Here is a 12,479-nt window from a genome sequence, read left to right on the forward strand (position 1 = left end):
AGCCATATATTCAATGTTTGTATCTGATGCCAAGCTGCAGGAAAACGTTCCTGACAATGTTTTCCATGTGCCCTGCACTGACTGATTGAAATTTACAGCTGACCTCCCTGACAATAATTCTGTCAAAGGATCAGTCCTTCAGGCAAATTGCCAGCTCAGACACAAAATCTAAAATGGAAGAATGCAGAAAGCCTTTTGCTTTAAAACTGTAGAGATGTAAATTTTCTCTGACAAAGCTGGTATTGTGGGCTTCTTTTGCACCTTTCTCCTTTGTAATTTTTATTCCAACTGAGGAGGGGAAAATTATATTTTCCTTCTCCCAGAGCATGTCCAATCATACTAAAATGCTGTTGTACTGAATGCCAAGAACTCATTACTGTTCTTGAAAATTTGTCTCTGGAATGGAAATTTGTGGCCTCTGAGAAAGTTTCAGTTAGTTCCCAATTCCAGGTATCAAAATTACTTCAAGATATCAAAACAGAAAAGTTTCATTATGAATTAATCTAAGGGAAAGATTATTTTCGTTGCAGGGTTTTATTGGTAGGTCATGGCCCTTAAGAGCTTTATGGCCATCAAATATAATGTTCTGTAGAAAGTGTCAGTGATTCAATAGGACACATTTTTTATTAACAAATTGATATACGGGACAATTTCACAGGCATTATGTTGCTGAAGGTGCTATTTTTTAAGCTGGAAAATACATTTAGCTGTGTAAGTATGTTCTGCCTTATGATTCACTTTTAATATAGTTAACAGTTTACTTCTCTACCCATGTTCTCTGTTGCAGTGTCCTGTAGAATAACTACTATATATCAAAGATCAGGAAGATGAAACTAGAATTTAATGAATAATTAACACACAGATTTCATAGATAAAGTGCCTTGGAAGCCCCAGGGATGAAAAGTACCATGGAGAAGTACTACGCCGGCAGTTAGGGTGAATTTATGTTGAGCACAGACATGATTTCAGTTCAATTCCTGCTTATTTTTGACCCTTCCCAAGTAGTTACAGGTAATTTATTTAGACTCAGGTTCTTTGCCTCTGGTCCCTGTAATAGGCTGCTACTCTCATGAAGGTATTCTTCACAGAAACAGTCAGTAAGATGAAATAAGAACCCTTATGGCCGAAAAGCTAACAGAAAGCTCCCCTAGGCAAAAAAGCAGCAGATGATGCACTCAAAAATTCTTTTTTATGGCCAAAGAGGGAAGACATAATATATGCATATAAATGTACATGGAACTAAGAATTTATTGTTAGGGCAGTGAATACTTTAAAAGTCTAAGGAAAATACATCGAGCATTTATTGTTAGTCCAATTGCGGTAATACCAACTGATTAAAAAAAGGAAAAAAATGCCTCTTTAATATCCTTACATGAAAAAACCTACAAATATGGATCCCTTTCATTGGGTAATCATGCTTGTCCTTACAACATAGCTTGGACAATGCAGGCTGACAGCTTCCTGCCTCCTGGAGCAGAGGGGCAGAATGTGTTACGGTGAAGCGTCAGCATCCTGCTGTCCTCAACAGGAGGAGAGTGATGCTCATGGTGGGGCTTTCTTCTCAGTGTTTACCTTCTCCTGGGCTGCCAGCTGCAGCCTGGCAGTGGCCCCCAGCCACACACAAAGGGCTATGGTTTGTCAGGCAATGACTGGGGGACAGGGGCCTGTGTGTGTGTCACCCTCTCCCCATCAGGGCCAACCCCAAGGCTGGAGCTGGAGCAGGGGGGCAGCAGCCACTGGCACTAGCACAGGTCTTAGAACAGTGACACCCAGCTCAGGTTCTCCTTTTTCCTTTCTCTCTATTTTATGTTATTCTGTAGTTAGTTTTTCACTAGTAGACTTGGTACTGAGCCACAGATTTGTGATTAATTCAGGTTTTGCTGATTTAGGCTTATACTTCTGGCCAGTCTCTTTTTTGTCAGCAGCAATGTTTATTTCATTATCTGATTTAAATACTGTTGAGACTTGCTCAGGAAGCACAAGCACTGCTTATTGTGTTCACAATATATGACAAGTGATATCCATAACATAAAACATGAACAGTTTATTTCCTGTCACTCCCAAAATAAAAGTTGCTTACAGGTAATGATGATGTCCTTCCTCTAGGGAAAAATTTGGTGGAATCCAAAACCTTTCAGGAAGCTTTCATTTGACAGCTGGATGCATTATGAGGAGTCAGGCTGGACAGGAGGTCACTGAAGCAGCTGTTGAGCCTGGAAGCCTCACCTGCGCTTGCAGCAGGTCACACACAGGGGAAAAGCCCTGGTTATCTTTGAACTTCACTGTCACTGTGCAGGAAGGTGAGATACTAAGATGCTGCTAAGAGCACTGGGCCTGATGAGAAGCATTGTCCAATGCTGCCCTGAGGGTCCAACTCCAGAGACACCATCAGATGGCCCAAAGGCACTCCTACCAACAAATATGGTCATCTGACCTCACCCTTTTACCTGTTTTCTACAATAGGATTGACACAGCCCTTTATACCATATTCAAAATTATCTCCTTGTTTGCCCCTTCTGGCCTCAGAAGAAATCCTTAGTTCCATATACAGGGTGTGTTTTCTTCTATCCTCAGGATGCAACAGTATGCATCTTGAACTGACTATTCTGGAAACTTCACTGACTTGGAAATTGTGTCCTGAAGACAGGTGCTTAATTAGTTTCTTACAAATAATGAAAATAAGATAATTTAAAAATTTGTTTGCTTCATGGCACCAGAAGACCTACCTAGGTTTCCTCCTTTATATTGTTCAATGTTCCATATAAGGCACTTATCCAGGATGTAGAAGACTCAGTTCCCCTTTCTCAACCAAAAGGTTTTCAATTCCATCTCTTCTCGGTCCCATCTTCTTGGAGAATGTCTCACCACTGGACTGTTAGGGGGTTAGAAAAGAGTTCATTTCTCTGCTCTAGCAGTTCTGTCACTGACATGAAGTACTTGACTACTTGACTTCTCAGTGTGGCATGATTGTGTATCCTACATGGCTTTCACAGCTCCCTGTGGGAGAAGGCCTAATTTTGATTTCTGCACCTGAATGGGTAATGCATTTATAAAACACTCATCACTTGAAATTAATAGAGAGACCTCTGGACAGCTAAAGAGATCTTTATTTTCAGTATGCTTATTTGAATATGTGATAACCATCAGAAATCACAAATTTGAACTGGAACAGGTTGCTCAGAGAAGTTGTGGATGCCCCATTGCTGGAAGTGTTCAAGGCCAGTTTGGATGGAGCTTTGAGCAACCTGGTCTAGTGAAAGGTGTCCCTGCCCATGGCAGGGGGTTGGAATGAGATGATCTTTAAGGTCCCTTCCAACACAAAGCATTCTGTTCTGTTCTATTCGCAGTGCTGATCCTCTGGGCTTACACACTGACAGTATATCCGAGCTTCTTAAGATGGTAGCATGACAGATACATGAGGCGGAGGCTAGGGGAAGGGTGTTGTTTTAATGTCCTATTATTCCCGACTGCCCCCCCCCATCCTGCTGACTGGAAGGAGGAGGGGAAAGGTGAGAAGCTGTGTGGAGGTTTGGCTGTTAGCCAAGGCTAATCCACCACATAGACTAATCTCATAGCTTCCCTTAGTAATACTTTCGTACCTTTAGTAGCTAGAGTCAGAACTTGATGTTCTGGAAAAGCCCTGTTAATCTTACCTCTACATCAGTTTGTCATGACGGTATACAGAAATCAAGTTTGAATTCTGAGAGCAAGGGAAGCTGTTGTCAAGACTTTTTTCATAGAATCATAGGATGGTTAAGGTTGGAAGGGACCTGTGGAGGTCATCTGCTCTGGCATCTCTGCTCAAGCAGGGTGCCCTAGAGCTGCTTGCCCAGGACTATATCCAGATGGCTTTTCCATATCTCCAACTGTATGGAGATGCCACAACCTCACTGGGGAACCTGTACCAGTGCTTGGTCACTCACAGAAGAATTGTTTCCTTATGTTCAGACAGTACCTCCTGTGGTCCAGTTGGTGCCTATTGCCTCTGGTCATGTCACTGGACATCACTGAAAAGAGCCTGGCTCCATCTTCTGTACACCCTCCCTTTGGGCATTTATATACATTGATGAAATTCCCCCCTGAGGCTTCTCTTCTCCAGGCTGAAGAAGCACAGCTCTTGTCAGCTTTTCCTCAGAGAAGAGGAAGAGCTCACAGTCCCTTCATTATCTTTACGACACTTTGCTAGACTTTCCATTATGTCCACATCTCTCATGTACTGGGCAGCTCACAACTGGACACAGTACCTCGGGTGTGGCCTCAACAATGCTGAGTGGAGGGGAAGGACCGTCTCCAAGAACCTGCTGGTAGCACTCTGTAGCTCAGAATACCATCAGCCTTCTTTGCTGCATTGCTGGCTTGTGTTCAATGTGGTGTCCACCATGTCCCCTAGATCCTTTCCTGCAAGATTACTTTCCTGCTGGTGGTTCCCAGCAGGTACCTGGGGTTGTGCCTCCCTAGCTGCAGGATCTTGTACTTCCCTTTGTTCTTCATGAGGTGAGCTCTGTCATCCCATTTCTCCAGCCTGTTGAGCTCTGGATGGCAGCACAAACCTTTGGTGCTTCTTTTATCAAAGCTGCTGGAGCATTCAAAGTGTGCAGGTTTCCCTGGAGAGAGAACTCTCCACTAGCCACAGATGGATGGCATAGATCCCACTCGAGCTTCAGTTATGTAAGGTTTAGAAAGTTTCAGGTAAGATTTTGTTTTGCCTTTGGAGTAATAAAGTAGTTTCTGTTCATGTTGGCTACCAAAAGAAAAAATTTTCATCTGGAAAAGAGTCTATATAACAATTTGCCCAATTGAGTCAGGGAGCTTAAATGAGAAAGTCAACTCTTAACTTTACAGAAATGCAGCCAGGAAAAATGTAGAGCTAAGAAACACACCTGGTGTGAGTTGCATACTAAGTACGCTGAAACAGAAATCACCTTGTCTTCTTGAATAAGCTGGCAACTTTAGTTAAAGGCAAATAAAACCAGTATATTTGTGTTTGATTTCGTAAGAATTATTTGCATATGAAAAATTGCAAAGGGAATATTGACAAGGCAACAAGTTTATGTATTGACACCAGCTTGGTGAAGACAATTTCCATAATTAATCATGAAATTCTTAAATTAACATGTTCAGTAGACAAATTAAAATGAAACTTATGCAAAAAAAGGTATCTTTAAGGAGTTTTTCTCTCACTAGTGCTCCTGGACATCATGAATTCTTTCTGCTAGGGTATGTCAAGGTAAACTAGGAAGCCAGATCTAGACACCGAGCAGTAAATTCAGTACTTCATTCCTGCAGTGTTTGCAGTAAGTTTATTCTGCCTGGTCAGTGACAAATCTCTCTGGTGTAACTGATGTTGCGTGAGCCCTGTCTAATCTCATTCTACTTGGAAGACAGCAGAGAAAGAGTCTCCTCACTCTTGAAGGAGTCTCCTCCTATTCTGGAGGCTACAGCATGATGACAGATTGGATGTGGAGGCTGCTCTGAGGTGCTGAACAATGTACAGGTAACTCAATCCAATCAAGATCCTTGTTTAGGAAATAGAGGGGTGGAATGCTTGCAGGATGGACAAGGACTGTGTAGTAAATAACTCCATTCACAAAGGTAAATCAGAGTCCTAAATAGTCATGGTTTGTGCTGATTTTGTTTTCAGAGGATGTCTCTAGGTAGTTTAACTGAGCCCTTTGTTGATGCCAACAGCATGCTTACAAAGAATAATTATTTCAGCTTTAGCATATGTAGACTGGAGTTTCACACTGTGAATTAGAAATACATGGAAGAAACATCATGATAATCTACAGTGATGAAAGTAGTATCATAAGTCTATAATTATGAGTGATACTTCTGGATTCACAAGCCAAATTCAGGGATGACCTGTTGAAATCTAAGTAAGCAAATTTCATATCTTCATAATATTCTGTAGTATAAAATCTGTATCTCTTAGGCTGTGTGCATTACAACCTTGTTTTATACTGGTTTTTCAATTGGATCACTGCTTACTCTAGGGTTTAAGAATTTACTTGTTCAGAGTCTAGCAGAATGGTAGTAAATTAAAAGAATGGTCCTTGAATTTCTTGTATTCTTCTTTAGCATGGGAACATATAAAATATATAACAGTAGAGATAACTTTGTTCTTATGTGTAGTGGCCAAATTAAAAAGGTCACGTTTAAAAGTTGCAGTGTAAATGAATCAGACTCTATGGAGTAGGAAAGGAATAAAAGTAATAGCAGCTCAGTCTCCCTTGCACCCATTTGCATTCACCTCTCTTTTAAGCTCAGTGAAGCTGGATTTTAATGAACTATGCACTCTGATTTTAAAACACTAATGTAAACTCTTCCAGCTTTGATTAGCAGAGCCAGCAAGGTATTAATTTTTAAATGGAATGTTCTGTGCAGGGAAGCTTTCTGCCAAAGTGTATCTTAAAGTCCTACTTAAAATGGAAATCTAAACAAGGTGCCAAAGGAAGAAAACGAAATAGGATTGTCAGCTAAATTTCACTAGGAGAGATTATATAATGAAGACTGTACTATTACATTACAGTGAAATCCTACTCTAAGAATTACTAATAAAACACTAAAACATTTAGTAGGCTCAATTATGCATATCTGAAACCATTTTTTAGAGCTCTTCATTTAGCCATAGTTTTTAACTGAGTAAGAACGAACAGATGCATTAACTCCCTTGCCCACTTCCCAAGTCTTTATTCCACCATTAAGTTTGCTAAACTGAAGTCTTCTGTGCTTATCCTGCAGCCTCCTCTCAGAGGGTGGATTCGAAGTTGGATATGGTTACCTCTCAGTCTGCACTAGAGCTTGAGAGAGCAACAGCAGTGCCAACATACACATGTGGGCTGTCCTTGTTTTGTTTCGTGCACTGTTGGTTTGTCACAGGCTATTTGCTCTGAATCATTGTAGAGTTTAGGAAATGGATGACTGTTTAAAAGTGATGTGAAATTTAATGGCCACCATGGCAGGGATTAAACTAAAGCAACGAGTATATTCTTGAGTATACAGAGGTTCATATTTAGGAAGGGATTCAGTGTTTTGAGACAAGATGAATACATGTTTCCCCATGCCCGGACAATTGTATCTTGCAGTTTAAGGACGAGTCTGTCCTTTTTTTAATTATGATAAAGAGTTTTCTTAGTCTTTCTTTTATGAAGATCACTATGCCCAATGTGGTTTGAAAATTCCTTACCCATTTATAGTTTGTAGCCATCTGTCGTCAGTGGTCTGGTAAGACATAATGACTGTGCCCTGTTCTCAGGCATTAATATGCTGCTCTGAAGCATCTTTTTCCTAAGCCATACCAGTCATTATAATTTACCCTACATTCATTATGCTTTAATTACCTTATCATCTGTGCAGATTATGGTTCAGTATTAAAAATAAAAGGGAGATTCACAACATTTGTCAGAAGCAACTGCCCTTTTCACATCTTCACCTGCTGTGTATGTTTCCTCAAAATTAGGCTGAGGTTCATAATTGGAGAAATGAAAGAGGTTGTGTGAATAGAAAATCAATTTGGTGCACAGGAACACATGGCACAAAGAATGCTTTCTTATGAGATATTGTTGGGGTTTGCCTTTTTATGTACCTGTAATTATTTATGCTAATTATAATTAAAGTATCTCTCCCTTAGATACACTTGAGGCTGGCAATTAGCTGTGACCTCTAAACCCAGAAACTTGTAAGAAACAAGTTAGAATTAGAATACTAGAAAATACAAGCCCTTTTATGGGATCTTCTGCATCCAGGTCTGCATTGTTCCTAAAACAAAGGCAGTGTTCTCACTCCGCTTTACAGAAGAACAGTTTCAATTTTGAGCAAAGGATTTGACTATTCTAGTCATGTACTATCGAGTTATATCATCAGAGAACATGTTTAAAACCCCCTTTAGTTGAATTTAATCTAGATCCTTATCTGGGTAAATTGCCTTGTCTCTGAATCCAGCTGTGCTATGTTCACACACTAGCTGAAAATCTTGATGGATTATGAGCAAATGAAAGTATCTGATTACCTAATATGCAGGGTAACAACTCCTCTGTGGTATGGAATGGACAGTCCTATTGGTTGGGAGTCTTTATCCCTCACTGCTGGATGGTAGACTTTCCTGTTTCCTCATCGCCCTGTTCCTACTCTTTGCTCAAGAAGGCATCTCGCCCTGAAGATTTACACTGTGTCACTATTTGACTAACGAGTCAAGACCACGGCATTTTAGTGCAAAATTCCTGCCATGTAATTTTGAATCATGCACAGAAATATGCTCTACCTAGAAGCAGAGAAGAATCTGCAGAGGGATATTCCTTATTACTTTTTATAGGAAACTAAGGCAACAGAAGTAACTAAGGTGACATTGATCAGACTTTTTTTGGCTTTTGATATTTTCTTTGCGCAATGGCAGACAGCACAAAAATTATGATGTTATTCAGTCTAATGCTTAATTTGTGTGGTTTCATCAGTTATTTTCACTCAACTTTGGCTGATGGGGTAGAGATGTGAAAGAAATATGGCAATGTCAAGATGTTAAATCAAATTATTCTTTTGCCTGAAACATGTGGAGACAGCCTTTGAGTTCCAAGTCCTACACTAAGGGATAGGTGTTAATTTTATCCAAATCTTTACATGTTCCACATGCTGTTCACTTCATGCTGTGACAGTACATGCCCATTGTTTTCACACCACATTGTCTGGGCTCTACTGTTCTAGTCCTGAATGTTTTGACTGTTGGTTTGTTGTTTTTTTATTTTTTTCTCTTGCATGTGTTCTCATGGATCATATGGGCTAGATGTATCTTGATGCAATTGGGAGGCTGTAATCATGAAATTTTAGACAGATACCATGTCAAACAAGGACATGTGGCACAGTGTCTGCGGCAAGGGAGGAAGGCAGGGCTGTGATATGAAGCTATGGGCACCAATTGTGATTGCTAATAGATTATTTTGGAGAAGAGTAAGATTGCTTGTAGGGTTTGTGACAAATCCTGCAGATGTGCATATTGGTGTTTTTCTGATAACCTTCTTGGCTACAATGCTGTTATTCTCATGTAAAATAATAAGCAAGATTTTCAACGTCTGAGGACCATGTTACATTGATGAAACACTTCCTTTGACTCTAATGATTGGAAAAGAGTCATGAGTAAATTAAATTGTACTTGATAGCATTTGCCAGGCTGCCAATGCTACATGTAAACTTGAATTTTTCTTGTAAAGGGGAGGAGAAGTATCATATGATAGGCCTGTAGCTGAAATTACTCACTAACTTCAGACCTTCTGTACCTACATCACAGACCACTCAGTGTCTTAGTTCTTCAGTTACAGAAAAGTACAAAAGTATTAGCTTAATTAAGATTGAAGTTTGTACATAATATGGTAATGAGACATAAATATTCTTAAAATCAGGTATTCTCACCGCACTGTTCAAGGTTATGTGTATACAGTAATGTTCTGATGTGCAGTTGAGGTAAATCAGATCGGCCCTGAAAAAATCAGCTGGGATCTAGAAACCCTATATCTCTATGCACATCCAAGATGAGACAACCTCTACATTTGGATAAAGTGTCAGATGGCATATTCTGCCTTCAGACCTTGGTTGGATGTCCATATTATATTTGAATGGTACTGTATAGGCTGACAGCCTTATTCTTTCTTGGTGCAGGGATCTTTGCATCACCTTTCACAGATGAAAGCAAGTGAAATATCTATGCATTGAGTAGTGTTAGCCTGACCTGGATTAGAAGGAAATAGATTCTGATCTCTTCTAAAATGAAGAAATATTCCTAAAAGATGCTTCTAGTTTTATCCTGTCATATACATGTAACTTTTATTCAAATTATTTTTGATGTATGGATACTGGCTAAATGGGTGAATTTTAATACTAAAAACATATGTTTATGTGTTTCCTTGGATTATACATCTCTATATTGGATATTGGACCTTGGACAGGTACACTTTAGGTCAGAGATCTGTTACTAAGTGCCAGTTTTAAAGAAGATAGACTCTAAGGAGAATTATAATAAACAGACGCAAAAATACTATAAGAGATTGAGTAACATACTGAAGAATAAACAGCAAATTAGCGATCTTTTCAGTTTGCAACCCTTTGGTATTGCATTTTATATTTATTTCCACATTGTCTTATACTTTTCATCTGTTGGCAGTATCATAAACATATAATAGCATAAATTACAATTAATAATATTCCATGATAGTCCTAAAAGAATATTTGTTGAGGATAAGTGAATAAAATGAGAAAAGGTCCTGATTAGTTGCTTGGCAAGATTAAATAAATTAATTACAAAGAATGGAAACATAACTTTTGTGAACCTGACTTACATTTAGCTCCACCTCCTCCTACAAAGATAAATAACCACAAAGAATATTTAAACTCCCCTTTTAAAGATTTCATCAGTATAAAAGATTTGCCTCAGCAATGATTTTGTGAGACTGAGCTCTCTAAACACTTCTGAAAACAGTATGCTGTAGATAATAAATGAGTGACTCAATGCTTTGGCACACTCCTGAAAATGCGAACAGTTTGGACCCCAGCTATCAGCCACAGATGGGGACTTCTCAAGCTTTGAACATTCAGTAGGAGACCACAGTAATTCTGTAAGCATGCCAAAGAAAACATCAGGTTGTAAAAAATAATTAGTCTTGTAGTCTTCTAGGCTCTTCAGTCCTTAAACTTTATGTTTGATACACTCTCTCCTGTCCACCTGATTACTGGGCCTTCAGGATCTTTCCTTATTAAAAGCAGTGGCAAAACTCATCCCAGAATGAGAAGTAGCTCTCAATTTTCTACATAGCCTTTAATAATGTCAACTTTGTTGTCTTATTTGTAGATTGGCTGAAGATGTTTCATATGGAAGTTGCAAATTGTATGGACCATTATTGACAGTATTAACCATTTTACATGGTAAGCGATACTTTACTCACAGCAGAGTTTATCAATATCACCAGCAGTTTCATTTTTATTTTGCCCACTTCTATTAAACTGTGTGCTGAACATCCCCTTTCTCTACTGGGCCCCAAGAATGGGTAACAATGTGGAAAGGATTGCAATGATTTTGCTGTTCAGCTGACACACAGCTTTCTATCACCACGTCAACTGAAGAGACTCAGGCCATCGTCCAGGGATGATCAAGGTACATTTGACAAAATGCCAGGCAGGGACCATACTGTGCTGATGCTAATGAGTTGGAGAAAGCATCAGTCAGGGAGGAGAGGCTAGGATGACATTTCTGACACCTTCTGATCAAGGCTTTTGATTTGATGTTGTGTCTGGCTGTGATACTGAATCCTTATTTTCTCTTAGATAATCATTTTGCAGCATTCTGGGCAGGATTTTCTGGGCAGTATTGTAAGTGTTTTCTGTGTGTAGACCTTCCCCCATGAGCTGTGAATCAACCATTTCAAGGCTTCATTAGCCCTCGCAGTGTAACTACAAGTATAACTTGTTCGAAACAGAAACGATGACAGGTGCAGCCCACACAAGAAGTAGAACCTTGCAGGGCTGCTTATTACAAGGCTACCCAAAGTGTTTAGTGGTTTCCAGATGATTACAAGACATCAGTTTTCACTAACAGAATACACACTGTGTGGGAGTAGTCTGGAGATAAAAAAGGCAGGATTCAGCCCAGATTATTGGAAACCTAATTAGCACACCTAGCAAGGTTTAAAATGCAGTTTAGCTAACCAAATTCAGATGTCTAAGTGACTTGAACTAATCCTGAGTCACAACTGACTGAACTGGGAAGATCTTCCTCGATCATAGTAGGAACTTAGAAGCTTGTATACTTCTAGACGCTCTCATGTACACATCTAAAGGTAAGTGTTTTAGTCTGAAGTCTAATCACACTTTGCCTTTCTGGATCATATTCTGACGTTGGTAGAGTCAGCAGAGGTTGACCTCTTCAAAATCAAGAAAGGCTTTTCAGCTAGAACAACTTTTCCTAAGCTTATTTTTCAGTTCCAGGTTTAGAATATCCTGTGTCCTGTGAAATTCCATATGATCTGTAAAGACACCTCTCTTAGTGGGCACCATAAGAAGACAAAGCCAAAGTACTATTTCTGACTAATTTTTAAAGTTTATGTGTGTGTGTGTGTGTTCTTTAATTTAACTATAACTTAAATTGGAAAATTCTAAATTTAAGCTTAACTATTAGAGAAAGTAAGCATTAATTTCAACTTGTGAAATTAATAACAATAAGCCTGCATTTGAGAAGCATATATCTCTAAGTAATCTTTATCTATTTGTAATTAGATATAGTAAAATACAGGGTTTCCTAATAATTAATCATTGTTATTTTTCCCTGTGGTATTTTGGAAAAATATACTAGGCTTAATTGTGACAATATAAAGAAAAATAACTTCTATATGAGGCTCATCGTTTTGTTGGTTAAGTATTCCAAATGGCAGAAATCTGTATGAACTCAGCTCCAAAATCTACCATAATTCTCTGCAGTGAGTACTCTGTGGGCATCCAACATG

General features: G+C 39.1%; 1 long non-coding RNA gene across 1 annotated transcript in view; it reads left to right on the top strand.

Annotated features, from left to right (window-relative positions):
- The first annotated feature begins 5,405 nt into the window (after nucleotides 1-5,405).
- Nucleotides 5,406-12,479, top strand: part of LOC120324784 — a 67,049-nt gene continuing 59,975 nt past the window's right edge. The window contains exons 1-2 of the long non-coding RNA XR_005566354.1: nucleotides 5,406-5,494; nucleotides 10,832-10,905. This is a non-coding gene — a long non-coding RNA (uncharacterized LOC120324784). The remainder of the gene's footprint in view (nucleotides 5,495-10,831; nucleotides 10,906-12,479) is intronic.

Source organism: Pipra filicauda, unplaced genomic scaffold (genome assembly GCF_003945595.2).
Source record: "Pipra filicauda isolate LSUMZ 115617 unplaced genomic scaffold, ASM394559v2 scaffold123_size2130275_pilon, whole genome shotgun sequence".
Taxonomy (NCBI): domain Eukaryota; kingdom Metazoa; phylum Chordata; class Aves; order Passeriformes; family Pipridae; genus Pipra; species Pipra filicauda.